Source organism: Callospermophilus lateralis, unplaced genomic scaffold, assembly GCF_048772815.1.
Source record: "Callospermophilus lateralis isolate mCalLat2 unplaced genomic scaffold, mCalLat2.hap1 Scaffold_43, whole genome shotgun sequence".
Classification (NCBI taxonomy): domain Eukaryota; kingdom Metazoa; phylum Chordata; class Mammalia; order Rodentia; family Sciuridae; genus Callospermophilus; species Callospermophilus lateralis.
In genome coordinates, this window is record NW_027514380.1 from 11059441 (window position 1) to 11074787 (window position 15347).

The following is a 15347-nucleotide window of genomic DNA, read 5'->3' on the forward strand; positions in this document are numbered from 1 at the left end:
ATTTTTCATATCTCTGTATATAAAATCTGTTTACACCAATTCATGTTTTTATCCATGTACTTTGGATAATGATGTCCATCACATTCCACAATCATTAATAACCCCCTGTCCCCTCTCTTCCCCTCCCACCTCTCTGCCCTATCTAGAGTTTGTCTATTCCTCCTATGCTCCCCCTTTGTACCCCACTATAAGTCAGTCACCTTATATCAGAGAAAACATTTGGCATTTGATTTTTTGGATTGGCTAACTTCACTTTGCGTTATCTTCTCCAACTCCATCCATTTACCCACAAATGCCATGATTTTATTCCCTTTTATTGCTGAGTAATATTATATTGTGTATATCTGCCACATTTTTTTATCCATTCATGAACTGAAGGGCATCTAGGTTGGTTCCACAATTTAGCTATTGTGATTGTGTTGCTGTAAACACTGATGTGTGCCTGTAGTACAATGTTTATAAGTCCTTTGGGCATAGACCAAGCAGAGGAATATCTGGGTCAAACGGTGGTTCCATTCCCAGTTTTCCAAGGAATCTCCATACTGCTTTCCATATTGGCTGCACCAATTTGCAGTCTCACCAGCAGTGTATGAGTCTACCTTTTTCCCCACATCCTCACCAACACTAATTTTTGCTTGTCTTTATAATAGCTGCCATTATGACTGAAGTGAGATGATATTTTAGAGTAGTTTTTATTTGCATTTCTCTAATTGCTAGAGATGTTGAAATTTTTTTCATATATTTGGTGATTAATTGTATATCCTCTTCTGAGAAATGTATATTCAGATCCTTGGCCCATTTATTGATTTTGTTGTTTTTTTGGTGCTTAGCTTTTTGAGTTCTTTATATACCCAAGAGATTAGTTGTCTATCTGATGTGTGAGGGGTAAAGATTTGCTCCCAGGATGTAGGATCTTTATTAACCTCACAGATTGTTTCTTTTGCTGTGAAGAAACTTTTTAGTTTGAATCCATCCCATTTATTGATTCTTGATTTTAATTCTTGTGCCAAAGGAGTCTTATTAAGGAAGTTGGGGCCTAATTCCATATGATGGATATTAAGGCCTACTTTTTCTTCTATTAGACACAGGGTAGTTTTCCTAGGTCCTTGATCCATTTTGAGTTGAGTTTTGTGCATGGTGAGTGATAGTGGTTTAATTTTATTTTATTGCATGTGGATTTCCTGTTTTCCCAGCACCAATTGATGAAGAGACTATATTTTCTCCAATGCATGTTTAGGCACCTTTATCTAATATAAGATAATTATAGTTTTGTGGGTTAGTCTTTGTGTCCTCTATACTGTACCATTGGTCTACCAGTCTGTTTTGGTGCCAATACCATGGTGTTTTTGTTAGTATTGCTCTGTAGTATAGTTCAAGTTCTGGTATAGTGATGCCTTCTGCTTCACTCTTCCTGAAAAGGATTCCTTTAGCTATTCTGGGTCTCTTATTTTTCCAGATGTATTTCATTATTGCTTTTTCTATTTCTATTAGAAATGAAATTGGGATTTTGATTAGAATTGCATTAGATCTGTATAGTACTTTTGGAAGTATGGTCATTTTGATAATATTAATTCTGCCTATGCAAGAGCAAGGTAGATTTTTACATCTTCTAAGGTCTTCTTTGATTTCTTTCTTTAGAGTTCTGTAATTTTCATTATATAGATCTTTCACTTCATTAATTCTCAAGAATTTTTTAGGCTATGGTAAATAGGGTATTTTTCGTGGTTTCTCTTTCTGAGGATTTTTCCATTGATATACAAAAATGCCTTTGGTTTATTGGTGTTAATTTTATATCCTACTACTTTCCTGTATTTACTTACTAGTTCTAGAAGTTTTCTGGTGAACATTTTAGGGTCTTCCAGATATAGAATCATATCATCAGCAAATAGTGACAATTTGAGTTCTTCTTTTCATATGTGTATCCCTTTAATTTCTTTTATCTGTCTAATTGCTCTGGCCAGTGTTAGAAGAACTATGTTGAATAGAAGTGGTGAAAGAAGGCATCCCTGTCTTTCCAGTTTTTATAGGGAATGCCTTCAATTTTTCTCCCTTTAGAATGATGTTGGCCTGGGGCTATTTCTCATTTATAAAAGATTAGTGAAATTCAATTAGCACAGAGAACACAAATGTTTGGATTGTAAAACCATTCTATGAAACAATACATTTGACACACTACATAAAAAAATAGTTTGAAATACAAAAATGCAGTTGTGATCCAGCAAGTGGCACCAAATTAGAACAAGAGTTCTATAGTTTCTTTATTCAACTTTTGTTTGGAAGATCCATCCAGTGGTGAGAGAGGTGTGTTAAAGTCACCCAACACTATTGTGCTGTGATCAATTTGACTCTTGAACTTATAATTTGTTTGTTGAACATAGCATTATATATTTATGATTGTTACATTTCGTTGGTGTATGGTTCCCTTGAGCAGTATGCAATGTCCATATTTATCTATTTTGATTAACTTTGGCTTGAAGTCTATTTTATTTGATATGAGGATGGAAACCCGCTGTTTGCTTCAGCAGTCCATGTGAGTGGTATGATTTTTCCCAAGCTTTCACTGTCAGTCTCTGTATGTCTTTTCCTATCAGATGAGTCTCCTGGAGGCAGCATATTGTTGGGTATTTTTAAAATCCAATCTGCTAGCCTATGTATTTTGATTGATGAGTTTATGTCATTACCATTCAGGGTTATTATTGAGACATGGTTTGTATTCCCAGCCATTTTTGTGTATTTTTGTTATTTAAATTGATTTTATTTTCTTCTTTGATTAGTTTTTTCTTTAGGGTACTACATCTCTCTGCTGATTTTCATTGTTATTTTTTGTTTCCTCTTTATGTAATATTTTACCAAGGATGTTTTGTAGTGTCAGTTTTCTAGCTATAAATTCTTTTAACTTTTGTTTATCATGGAAGGTTTTTATTTCATCTTCAATTCTAAAGCTTACTTTTGCTGGATACAAGATTCGTGGTTGGCACTCACTTTTTCTCAACGTTGATATACGTTGTTCCAGGGTCTTCTAGGTTTTAGGATATGTGTTGAAAAATCTGCCATTATCCTAATTACTTTTCCCCGTATATGTAATCTGATTTCTTACTAAGTTTCCTGAGTTCTTTATATATCCTGGAGATTAATGCTCTATCTGAGGTTCAGGTGGCAAACATTTTTTTCCCATACTGTAGGCTCTCTCTTCATGTTCTTAACTGTTTCCTTTGCTGTAAAGAAGCATTTTATTTTGATACCAGTTTTAGTTTGTTACCAGTTTGATTTTAATCCACAGACACAAAGAATAGATAACAATATAGAGGTGAAGCAGAGAGAAATGTGACCAAGAGTCCAAGAAAGGTAACTGCTAAAAAGTTGTAAAAACTAGGAAATGGTTAACCTCCAAGAATCCTGAGCAAGAACTGGGCTATAATAACATCATAAATTTTGGCCTCCAGAATAATCGCACTTGCTTGCTGCTGGCTAGCTCTCTCTCACCCCCACCTCCACTGGGAATTGAACCTAGGAGTGCTTAACCACGGAGCCACATCCCAGCCCTTTTTATGTTTTAATTTGACAGAGGGTCTTACTAAGTTGCTTAGAGCCTTGCTAAATTGCTGAAGCTGGCTTTGAACTTGTGATTCTCCTGGCTCAGTCTCCTGGGATTATAGGAATACATAACTACTCCTGGCTTAGCTTCTCCCTTTATTAAGACATATGTTTTGTTGTCACTTGTTATAACAGCCATAGAAAAATAATAATGACTGTGATACCGAAAGTGTCTCTAGAGAAATACAACCTGAAAGATACATTTTATTTTTTCTGAAATTGTTTTTTCCAATCAAATTGATTAGATAAGAGAGACACAAATGACACTATATCCAATGATAAAAAGAACACTGATACTCCATTTTGGTGAGGTGTTACAATCTTGCAATTGCTAGTGATTTCTCCTAATGATATGTGTATGTATAGTCATACCTCTATATCTATCTCTATATGTGTGTATACAATTCATTTTGACAATGTAATTCATATCTTCAATGATTTTATAGTATAATGATATTGGCTGATTACTCCTAACTGCACTGCAGAAATAATGAATAAAGAGATGTGCATCTTAAATTTCCAGCTCACACTGTGAATAAATGCCTCAAAAGCTATATCTTCCCTGAAACTTATCCTATATCCTGTAGTTTCAAGATTCAGATACGAAAAATAGAGTCTCATCTTGCAACTGAATTCCTCATAAAACAATTGGAATTCTCAATCATTTCAATATAATGTCTTTTGCTAAAGTGAGTTCATTGGTTGGGAACAAATGGGATCCCAACAATTGCAAATGGAGCATATGGGCACATTCTTGTGAAGCTTGAGAAAACAAATACCTAAATTCTACTGAATGTTCTTCACCACTGGCATCTCATCCACCCCTTCATCTTGAAAACATTACCCTGCTTTGCCTGAACAAATTTTAATGCTTTCTTTCTCTTGAGGCAGTTACTTTTCAAAACACTAATGATGCTCCTTAGGACACAGTCTAGAGTCAGTCATTACATTATACTTCTCCATTGAAAGTAATGACAGATCCTCTTGATTACAATCCTAGCCACAGTATTGATATTTACTCCAGCTTTCTCCAGAGACATCTGGCTTCATACCAACAGTATCATGGACTTAAGAAAAGGAATTATGCAGATTTTTTAAGGATTCCTGGATATTGGCACTGATTTGACACTAATCCAAGAGCATCCAAATATGCATGTGTCCATCCCTCAAAGTAAAGGCTTATGGAGGTCAGTTCATCAATGGAAATAACTCCATTATAAACTAAGTTCCAGGTGGTGGTTGATCCAATGAGTCCCTAAACTTATTCTTTGGATATCTCCCCAAATCTAGAATGTATAATTGGAATAGTCATTCTCAGCTACTCCTAGAATCCACACTTGGATTCCCTTACCTATGAAGTAGAGATAACTATGGTATGAATGTACTTGTGAACTTGCTACAATTGCCTCCAATTTGGAAAAATAGTAAATAAAAAGTCACATTAAATTTGTGGAGATTACAGAAATTATTGCCACCATCAAGGACTTGAAATAATAAGGTTACTGCTTCTCACCACATCCTATTCACTTTCCTTATATGCCCTGCATAGAGCACAGATCTTGGATAATGACAGTGGGGTTTTTATAAACTTAACCAAAAGATGACTCTAATTGCAGCTATTGTTCTAGATGTGTTTTTATTTTGTTAGAAAGTTAGCATGATATATATATACATATATGATATATATAGCATGATATATATATATATATATATATATACATATACATACATACACACACACACACACACACACACACACACACTATGAAAAGCAATTTTTGTTCAATTGGAAAGGCCAGTAATATACCTCCCGTGTTGTACTTCAGGGGACTCTACAGTCCTGTGTCATAATTTACTTTTCAGGGATCTTGTCTACCTTTTCTTTCTATAAGAAATAATACTTCTCCATTATGTTCATGATACTGTGCTCCTTAGACCTTGTGAGCAAGGAGTACAACTAATCTAGATGACCTTTAAAGACACTTACATGTCAGAGGGCAGGGAGAAAATCTGACAAAAATTCAGTAAACTTCCATCACAGTAAAATTTCCAAGATTCCGTTGGTGTGAGACATGTTGACATATCTTTTCTAGGGTGAAGAAAAAGTTATCTGTCCCCACTTCCAACCAAAAGAGGCCACAATATCTAGTGGGCATTATTAGTTATGAAGGCAATATATCATATGGGGGGATGTCACTATAGATCATTTATCTAATGTACTGAAAGGCTGCTAGTTTGAATTGTGACCCCCTAGAGAAGCCTTTTGCCTGTGGAGACAGTGTTTGTTTTGTGGAATATCTCATTTTCACTTAATAGCTATGTTGACACAGTACAGAGAAACAAATGTCCATACATCTATCTCCAATTAGAGTTCTATTTATACTCCTTTGAATCTTCACATAAAACTCACCTTCTCAATTTAAATTTGATATTCCCTAAATGCAATTTATGAAAGAATTCTGTTAATTTGTTCTAATATATGGTCTTCTGTAGAATTGCTAATACTTGCAATTGATTAACATTTTTAAAATGAACTGTTTTATAGCTTCAAGATCATTTACATGGTCTGTGGTATACATAATGTACACTCAAATCATATTTATCCCTATAATAAGAACCAAATATTGCATTTATTCAAAATTATAGAGCAGTCTCAAGTATATTTATTTTGTCTAGTATTCATTGGCACTTAAAAAGTTATGCTGATTTTCTAAATCTGAAATTTCTATGATTGGCAATTTGCATGATTTTACTTTATTTATTTAGCTTTTATACATACTGGATCATCAGATGCCATGCTGGCAAAAGAACATTATATATGAATACATCACAGTGAATCTCCACATCATATACATCCACAAGACTGGGATCCTAATTAGAATAAGATATACTTCATGTTTGTATTACTATGTCAAAATATACTCTACTATCATATGTAACGAAAAAGAAGAAATAAAAATTTTTAAGGAGAATTCTTTAAAAATTAAAGAAGAAAATATTAGATATTTCTCTATTCCTCTGTTCATAGGTGCGAGAGCATTGCTGATAATTTATGAATTATTTGGCTATAGTCATCAACTTTCTACAAACTTCATAGCCTTCAGGGAGCTGTTTTTCTTTGCATGTCCTAAACTTGTTTATGTATAGTTCAGTAAACCCAAAGACTACTTCTTAGTCTCAGGATAGTTATACATACTCTATTTATTTATGTATTATTTATTTAATTGATTTATTTAAATATTTGCAAAGCTGTGTATTCCTCTTTTTAAATAAAACATCAATTTATATATTCTTTGAGGATCTTCTTTTCAGAGCTTGCTATTTTTTGGCCAGGGTTGGGGATAAGAAGGGTTTGACTCTAAGGAAAACCTATTACTATATACTGCTAGTATAAATCCTTATTGTCATAAAGAAGTGGATGGAGAGCAACACTTTCATTCTTAAATGTAATGTTAAAAATATTCTGAATTTCTGTGAATCATAGACTCTCATTTCCTGGTTTCTACCTCCTAATTTCTACTCTCTTCAAGAAAGTTTTCAGTTAAGAGAATAATTTATCTTAGAAATACTATGTTTGCTTTCTGAATATCAATATAAATATGCAATCTATGTTTATCTGAAATCATCTATTTACACCCTGAACTTGAACTAAGGTTGTCTATGAATGTCTTCGCCCTCAATAGTTGTATGATGTTCTAAAAGAAACAAATAGTCTAAAACTATGAAGATCTTTTAGGCTTACGTGAATAACTTAGATTTCTAAGGCTCTTAGGGTAGGGTTATTGTTGAGAGCCAGCGGAGTCTGTATGGCCCCTGGCATTTGCCAACAGTATTGATTGACAGGCGAGGCATTACTATCTGCCTCTGCCGCTACTTTTGAGTTCTCACACTACTTTCAAGCTCTCTTGGGGATTTCCAGGGATTCCCTGAGAGTTCCCATTGGTTGGGGAAGTGCAGGAGGAGGGTTTTCCGGAGGAGAGATTTCCGGCTGCGGGGTTCCTGGAGGAGCCGCGTGGCATTCGGGAGATTTCCCCAGGAGCGTGTGTGAGGTTTTTTCTTGCAGTTCAAAAATAAAGTTTGTTCCTGCTTCAGTGGCTCGTGATTTGTGCCCAGCCAGACTGCGGCAATTGGCGGCCCGTGTGGGGAACGTCTGAAGCTTCAGGGTAAGTGAAATTGCTTGTCCCTAAGGGAAGGCGAGAGAATGGGTGACCATTTTAAAAAACAATGTGTTCTTGTTTTGATTTGTTTTGTGTTTGTTTCAAGCTGCCTATCCCTAGAATTTTCTCAGGCAGACTGGGAAAAATGGTTAGCTCAATGTTTGAAGTTGTTCGCCCCCAAGGAAGAGATAGAAATAGACCACAAATGCACATGTCAAGAAAATAGGAAAATTGATACAACGATCTTTTGTTCCGTTTTTGCTTCATTCTGTTTCGGTTTTGTTTTGTGTTATGTTATTGGGTTGCGTTATCTTTATAACAGATTAGAAATTAGTAACAAACAAACTGAAAAAGTGTTAAGTAAATTATTAGAGGTTCAGACCATGGAGAAAGACATTTTAGATCAAGCAAAAGAGAAGGTCTCTTGAGCTAGTCAAAGGAAGAAAATTTAAAGGAAGAAAGCTTAGAGGAGAAAGAGCTATTAGGGAAAAAGCTACAACAAGAGGCTGCTACTAACACTGTTCTAACACCAGAGGGCGTAATTCAACCAACAGCTCCACCTATGGAGATAGCTGAGTGGCCCTCAACCCCAGTAGCTGATAGATGGGATCTTGAGACAGGACCTCAAAGATTAGCATGCCCTGTACTTGAGCAGGCAGGAGGGCAGTGAACTCACCGTGCTTTAGATTTCAAAACAGTGAAGCAGTTAAAGGAGGCTGTAACAACCTATGGTCCTCAAGCACCCTCCTCAAGCATGGTCGAATCCATTACCATCTTGGACATGATGCCAGAAGATTGGGCTAGTATGTGTAAATCTGTGCTAAATGGAGGACAATATTTGTTATGGAAGTTTGCCAATGAGGAATTTTGCAGGGAGACAGCTAGGCGAAATGCAGCAGCCCGTTACCCTCAAAAAAATCTAGATATGTTGTTAGAAAAAGGACCTTATGAGGGTCAACGACAACAAATTGAATATGATCCTGGCGTATACGGACAAATTGCTGTAGATGCAGTTAGGGCATGGAAAACTCTACAGGGGCATGGAGATTTACAAGGACAGTTATCTAAGGTAATACAAGGAACTAATGAACCTTACACTGAATTTGTCGATAGGCTTATTCAAGCAGCTTCCAGAATTTATGGGGATACAGAACAAGCAATGCCATTTATAAAACAACTGGTTTATGACCAAGCAAAACGTTGCTGCAGAGAGGTCATTAGACCATGGAGACATGAAGATTTAGACACATATATTAAATTATGTAGAGATATTAATGAACAAAGACAAGTCTTGGCAGCAGTACAACAGGCTTTAGATGCCAGGCCAAAAACATGCTACAATTGTGAACAAACAGGACATTTTAAAAGGAGTTGCCCCATAAGAGAAGGGTTTAACAAAGGTAGGTATCAAAGGAATAGAATACCGGGTATTTGCCCACGATGCCGTAGAGGGAGACATTGGGCTAATGAATGCCGTTCTCAAACCACCATAGAGGGTACTCCGTTATCAAAAAATGGACAAGGACCAGGTGTTTACCCACAATATCGTAGAGAAAGGCATCGGGCTTCATTGCCAAAAAAATGGACAGGGGGGCCCAATGCTCCGGGGCCCACGACCACAAATGTACGTGGCACTGGAGGAACCCAGAAAAACCATGGAGGAACACAGCAACAGCATCAGGGTAGTGCCCAGGACACATTATCAATCAGATCTCTCATCAGACGAACCACAGGGAGCACAGGGTTGGACATCTGCGCCTCTGCCAGAGCAATACTAACTCCGGAGATGGGAGTTCAAATCATTCCCACAGGAGTAAAAGGACCTCTTCCCCCAGGAACAGTAGGCTTATTGTTAGGACGCAGTTCTTCTACTCTAAAAGGACTTATGATAAGTCCCAGGGTAATTGATCCCGATTATGAAGGTGAAATAAAAATTATAGCTAGTTCTCCAAAGGGTATATCAGTAATTTCACCAGGAGATAGAATAGCACAGTTATTAATAATACCCAGCCTACATGATAAATTTTCCAGTAATAGTAAAGAAAGAGGTAAATGGATTGTTAGAGAAGATAATGCTAAATAAAGTTAGCCAATCCCAAACAACCCAATACCAAATGTTTTCTTTGATATAAGGAGGCTGATTCATTGCACAATAGGGAGCAGGAGCATGGGAGGAATAGAGGAACTCTAGATAGGGCAGAGAGGTGGGAGGGGAAGGTAGTGGGCATGGGTTCTTAATGATGGTGAAATGTGATTATCATTATTATCCAAAGTACTGGTATAAAAACATGAATTGTTGTGAATATACTATGTATACAACCAGAGATATGAAAAATTGTGCTCTATATGTGTAATCAGAATCGTAATTTACTCCACTGTCATATATAAATAAAAAAGAGAAAAAAATAAATATCATAAGACATATAAAAAGATATTATGTTACAGGAATCATTTTTATAAACATTAACCTAAATATAAAGAATGGTTAGAGTGTTTTGGTGCTTCAAACAATTTTGGCTTTTCCTGAGATATTGAAAATGCTGGTTCTTTCTTATGCTATATCAGGTTATAATAAATTATTTCAAAATGGCACTCAGACCTAGCAAAATTTTTACATGAGGTATGTCTTGATGTGTTAAGAGAAGTTATACATGGAGGGAGAATTCATCTAATTATAATCAATTTTACATAGCAGAAATAGTATGCTAATCATAAATGAGAAGTGGTTTCAACTGAGCTACCATTTGCATGACTGAGCAAACAGAGGCTTGCTTCCCTTCAATCTAGTAGTATGTACTTTCTGCCTGGTTTACAAAGAGCCAGGGATAAACTACCCAGGTAAAGTCAGATAGGCTTTATCAAAATATGATATTTGTATTTGATGTAAGTGAAAGAATAAAAAGATTGGAAAGAAACAAGTGAGCTGAGGGAATGTATTAAATATTTAAAAGAGAATGGAAAATTGGTAAACAGTATAATATAGAAAGGTAATAGAAAGGGGAAATAAAAAATTGACTTAAAATGAATAACAAAAAATATTGAAGAATGAAACAGGCAGCATCATATTTTTTTATTAAAGAAACAGGAACAGCTTTGCATAGAGGTGATTATGTCACTTGAGTATAACACACTCATGAATTACAGACTTTGATCTTCCCTTTTCCCCATGTGAAGGAATAAGTGAAGAAATCTACAGAGGATGAGGCTGTTTGAGGTAGATGTATAACTTGATGTTTTTCTCTATGCTTCACCACATCTGCTAATTGCAATGGGAAGAGACGAATAAGACACAAATTATTTTCTGCCATGATGTCTCAGTTGAGATGAGAATTCAATGTGTATTTAGTGATGCTCAACTGCTCACATGCTTCTCCTAGAACTTGAAGGTTGCTTTGCTGAAAAGGAGTATGAGTATAGAATTTACTCAAAATGAAAATTTTAGAAAGAATTAATGGGAAATTTTTCTTTTTAACTCCTTCATGTTAAATTCAAGAACATAATTTTGGTGGGAAGGTCCAGAAATAACAACAACAACAACAACAACAACAACAACAAAAACACACCTGAGCACAGGGAGTAGAGTGAGGTGGTGTTGTAGCCAAGAACAAAAATGGGAGTGTTGTTACGTGACTTCAGGAGTTGACAAGGGAGCAGATCAGAAGTACTGGAAATGAAAAAAAGAAACAAATCAGAAGATTAGAAATATCCTCAGAAGTAAAAAAAAAAAAACCTGTAAGATTTTACAGCAAAAACAACATTTGAGGTATTAACAAGTTAGAGTACTCATAAAATTCATTGGCACATAGGAAAGCAAGGAACTTCTATGAATTATGTAAGAATTATGTTTAGATAAATGACTGAGTTATGTAACATTTGTTATTTAGATAACTTTGAATTTTTCAACTCTTTTTTTATTTGGTTGGGAACTTGTACATACTATGAACTATTTTGAGAGCTTAAACACGATATTGGGAAAAACATGACATAGAACTTGGTAGAGCTTAATGAAGTAATCAGCTACTAATGAAATAAAATGTTACAGCATTATAAGTTAGTAAATATAACAGGGTAAGAATAGTGGAGTGAAAGGGAAAGTTTCTTCAATTTTCAGGCAGTGCATAGCTGTAAAAGTACCATTTAATTAGAGACACAAATAAATTTAGAATATAATGGAGCATGACTGTTTGGTTCAAGAACATTCATGATAAAGACTATGGCAACTATGAAACCTAGAGACAAGGGTGATAATTAGTCCACATCTTTGAACTATAAGTGAGAATTTTGGACTCAGGTTGGATATAATCACTAGTTCCACTATATTATTCATGAATGTCCACATAAACAAATGCAATCAGCAATATAACTAATGTGCCATAACTTTTGGAAAAGATAGATTTGTTTGCCTGGAAGTCACCCTCTCTTGTGTGAGTCTTGAGCTATTATCCTTGTAATTTCTCCTAGCATCATATCTCTATACATGCTATTCCATTCCTTTAGTCAATACTTTCTTGATTATCCTGAAAATTTCCAATGAAACTTTTATGGAGAACCAAACACTGTCTCTATTCTTAGGAAGGATAGATAATTAAGGAATTTATCATCAGTAGGCTTAGCCATTTTATTTCATTGTCTATACTTCTACTTGACTTGAGCTTTGCTTCTATTGTAATATGTAATATGTAATAGTGAATAATTATGTTGTTGATGTACATTTACTATAATATTGATTTTTATAAAAATAATATTAAGTGAAATAATGGATGGATTGTGATCAATGTGGCATTCTGATTAAATCCTTTGGGGATGATATAGTCTTGCCTTTGATCAAATGCATATGATTGAACCAAAATATCACTTTGTGTCCTATAAATATGTACAAGTATCATGTGAATCCAAAAATAAGCCAGGCATTGTGGTGGATGTCTATAATCCCAGGGCCTCAGGAAGGCAAGCAAGACAGAAGGATCTAAAGTTCAAAGCCAGCCTCAGCAATTTAGCAAGTCTCTAGCATCTTAGTGAGACCCTGTCTCAAAATACAATGTAAAAAGGGCTAAGGATGTGGCTCAGAAGTTAAGTGTCCCTGGCTTTAATTCATGGTACCCAAAGCAAACAAATATATAGAGAAAAAAACTTCAAAAATAAAACAACCAGTAAAAATACAAATAGACTAGTAAAAAATACTAGTAAAAATAGGAAGAGAGGATATTAAAACAATAGTATCATGCTCAAGACAGTATTTCTATGAACCATTAAGAAAACAAAAAGGGAAAATAATAAACAAAGTAGCCATAAATGTCCTGTTGGTTTCCAGATGAGAAAAAGAGAAAGAGGCAGAGGCAGCAGAGAACATACAGTTTGCTTACTGCACAAGATGATGAAGTAAAATCAAGCTTTCTGTTGAAGTGGAATTTATCATTAAAAAGAAAGAATAAAGAAAGGAGAGAAAGAAAGGAAGGAAGGAAGGAAGGAAGGAAGGAAGGAAGGAAGGAAGGAAGGAAGGAAGGACGAACGAAAGAAAGGAAGAAAGAAAGAAAGAAGGAAAGGAAGGAAGGAAGGAAAGAAGGAAGGAAGGAAGGAAGGAAGGAAGGAAGGAAGGAAGGAAGGAAGGAATAAAGAAAGAGAAAAAAGTTTTGAAATAAACAAGGAGAGAAATGAATTACAGTAGATGGGGTAGAGAGAGAAGATGGGAGGGGAGGGGAGAGGGGATAGTAGAGGATAGGAAAGGTAGCAGAATACAACAGTTATTAATATGGCATTATGTAAAAATGTGGATGTGTAACCGATGTGATTCTGCAATCTGTATTTGGGGTAAAAATGGGAGTTCATAACCCACTTGAATCTAATGTATGAAATATGATATGTCAAGAGCTTTGTAATGTTTTGAACAACCAATAAAAAAAAGAAAAGAAAAAAAATAAAATTATTGATGGCAGAAAAAAAAAGAAATCCAAGGTCAAAAAGAAAACAGATTAGATATTAGAATAAAATTGGAAGTAATAGATGATCCTTTTCTAGAATTAAAAACAAACATAAATGAGCAGATTGAGAGTTAATTCCAAGGAATAAGTAAAAAAAAACAGTAGAAATTTAATTTTAGAGAATAAAATATGCCAGACACATTGAATAAAATAACAAAAAAATATTTAAAAATCATGTATTAGTCAGCCTTTTCATTGCTGTGATCAAAGACCTAACAAGAATTATTAGAGGTGGAAAATTGTATTTGGGGGCTCTTAATTTCAGAGATCTTAGTCCATAGATGGCCAATTCCATTCTTTGGGGCCTGAGATGAAGCAGAACATCAGGGTGGAAGAGTGTGGTGGAGAAAGTACTTGATACCAGAAAGCAGAAAGAGAACTCTGCTCAAGGACAAAATCTATACCCCAAAAGCACGCTAGCAGGGACCCATCTCCTCAAGACACACCCTGCAATCACCAACCAGTTAATCCCCATCAGGAAATTAATGCACGGATTAGGTCAAGGCTCTCATAAACCGATCATTTCTAAACCATAACACTAGGAGAGAGACAATAGGGATATTGTACAAAGGAATGTTAGTTCAGCACGTTGCAAGCTTCTCCTGAGCTCTAACAGGTAGTAAGAAACAATGGAGAAATGTATTCAAAGTACTGAGGAAAATGAATAACTGAAGTAGCTATGAATAGCTGAAGTGTATACGCAGATAAAATGTCACACTGATGAATGGCATGGAGAAGTACCAGAACCAGAACAGGGAAGGGCAAAAAGGGGTGTCAGGGTATGATAAATAGGATGGTTAGAGTTCTTAAATACCCGAGAAAGAGAAGGATTCACATTTAAATCACTTGATTTACACTTGGCCTAACTGACACTCTGCTACCCTCAGCATCAGCATACAGTAGGTGGAAGGGAGAATTCTGATAAAGACAGTGAGAAAAAAAAATTGAGGCTTAGACAGGTAATATTGTTCTAGAATAAATTAGCTCACCCAAAAGTAATTTTACCTACTATTTAAGATGATCAGTTTTTAAAAGGGAAGTGTCCTCTTTTAACTTAATGCATTTTGCCAGAGTGAATATTTTTATAGATGTTACTATTTTTTATGAAATTAAATTAGCAATTTAAAAAAAGAAGAGAGTGATTGGTAGAAATGAATAAGATCATTAGTTGCAAATAAAGTGTTTGAATCAACACTTTAATATTCAAATAATCCAGAAAATCAGAATCTACTGTTATAATAATATTGGGAACCTACCAATAGAATACATTCCAGAAATGTCAATAATAACTATCAAAAATATAGAAATTATTTTCTTCCTTGCTAAAGGAAGACATTTATTTCAAAAGAATATGTAAATTATCTTTTGGTTTTACATATGTATATTTCATGTAGAAAAAAAATTATTGATTGCTTACTTGTTCTCTGAAACTTTTCTTTTTTAGGCATGCAGGATACAATATTTTATAAATAAACAAAAACAGTTTTTGATGAATTCTATATTTTAAACAAAATTAGAGATAGAAACAAACAATAAAACTTAGGTAAAATATAGTATAGATTTGATTACAATGAATGCTTCACAAAAATACTGAAATAGAAATGGAAAAAGGAGACTA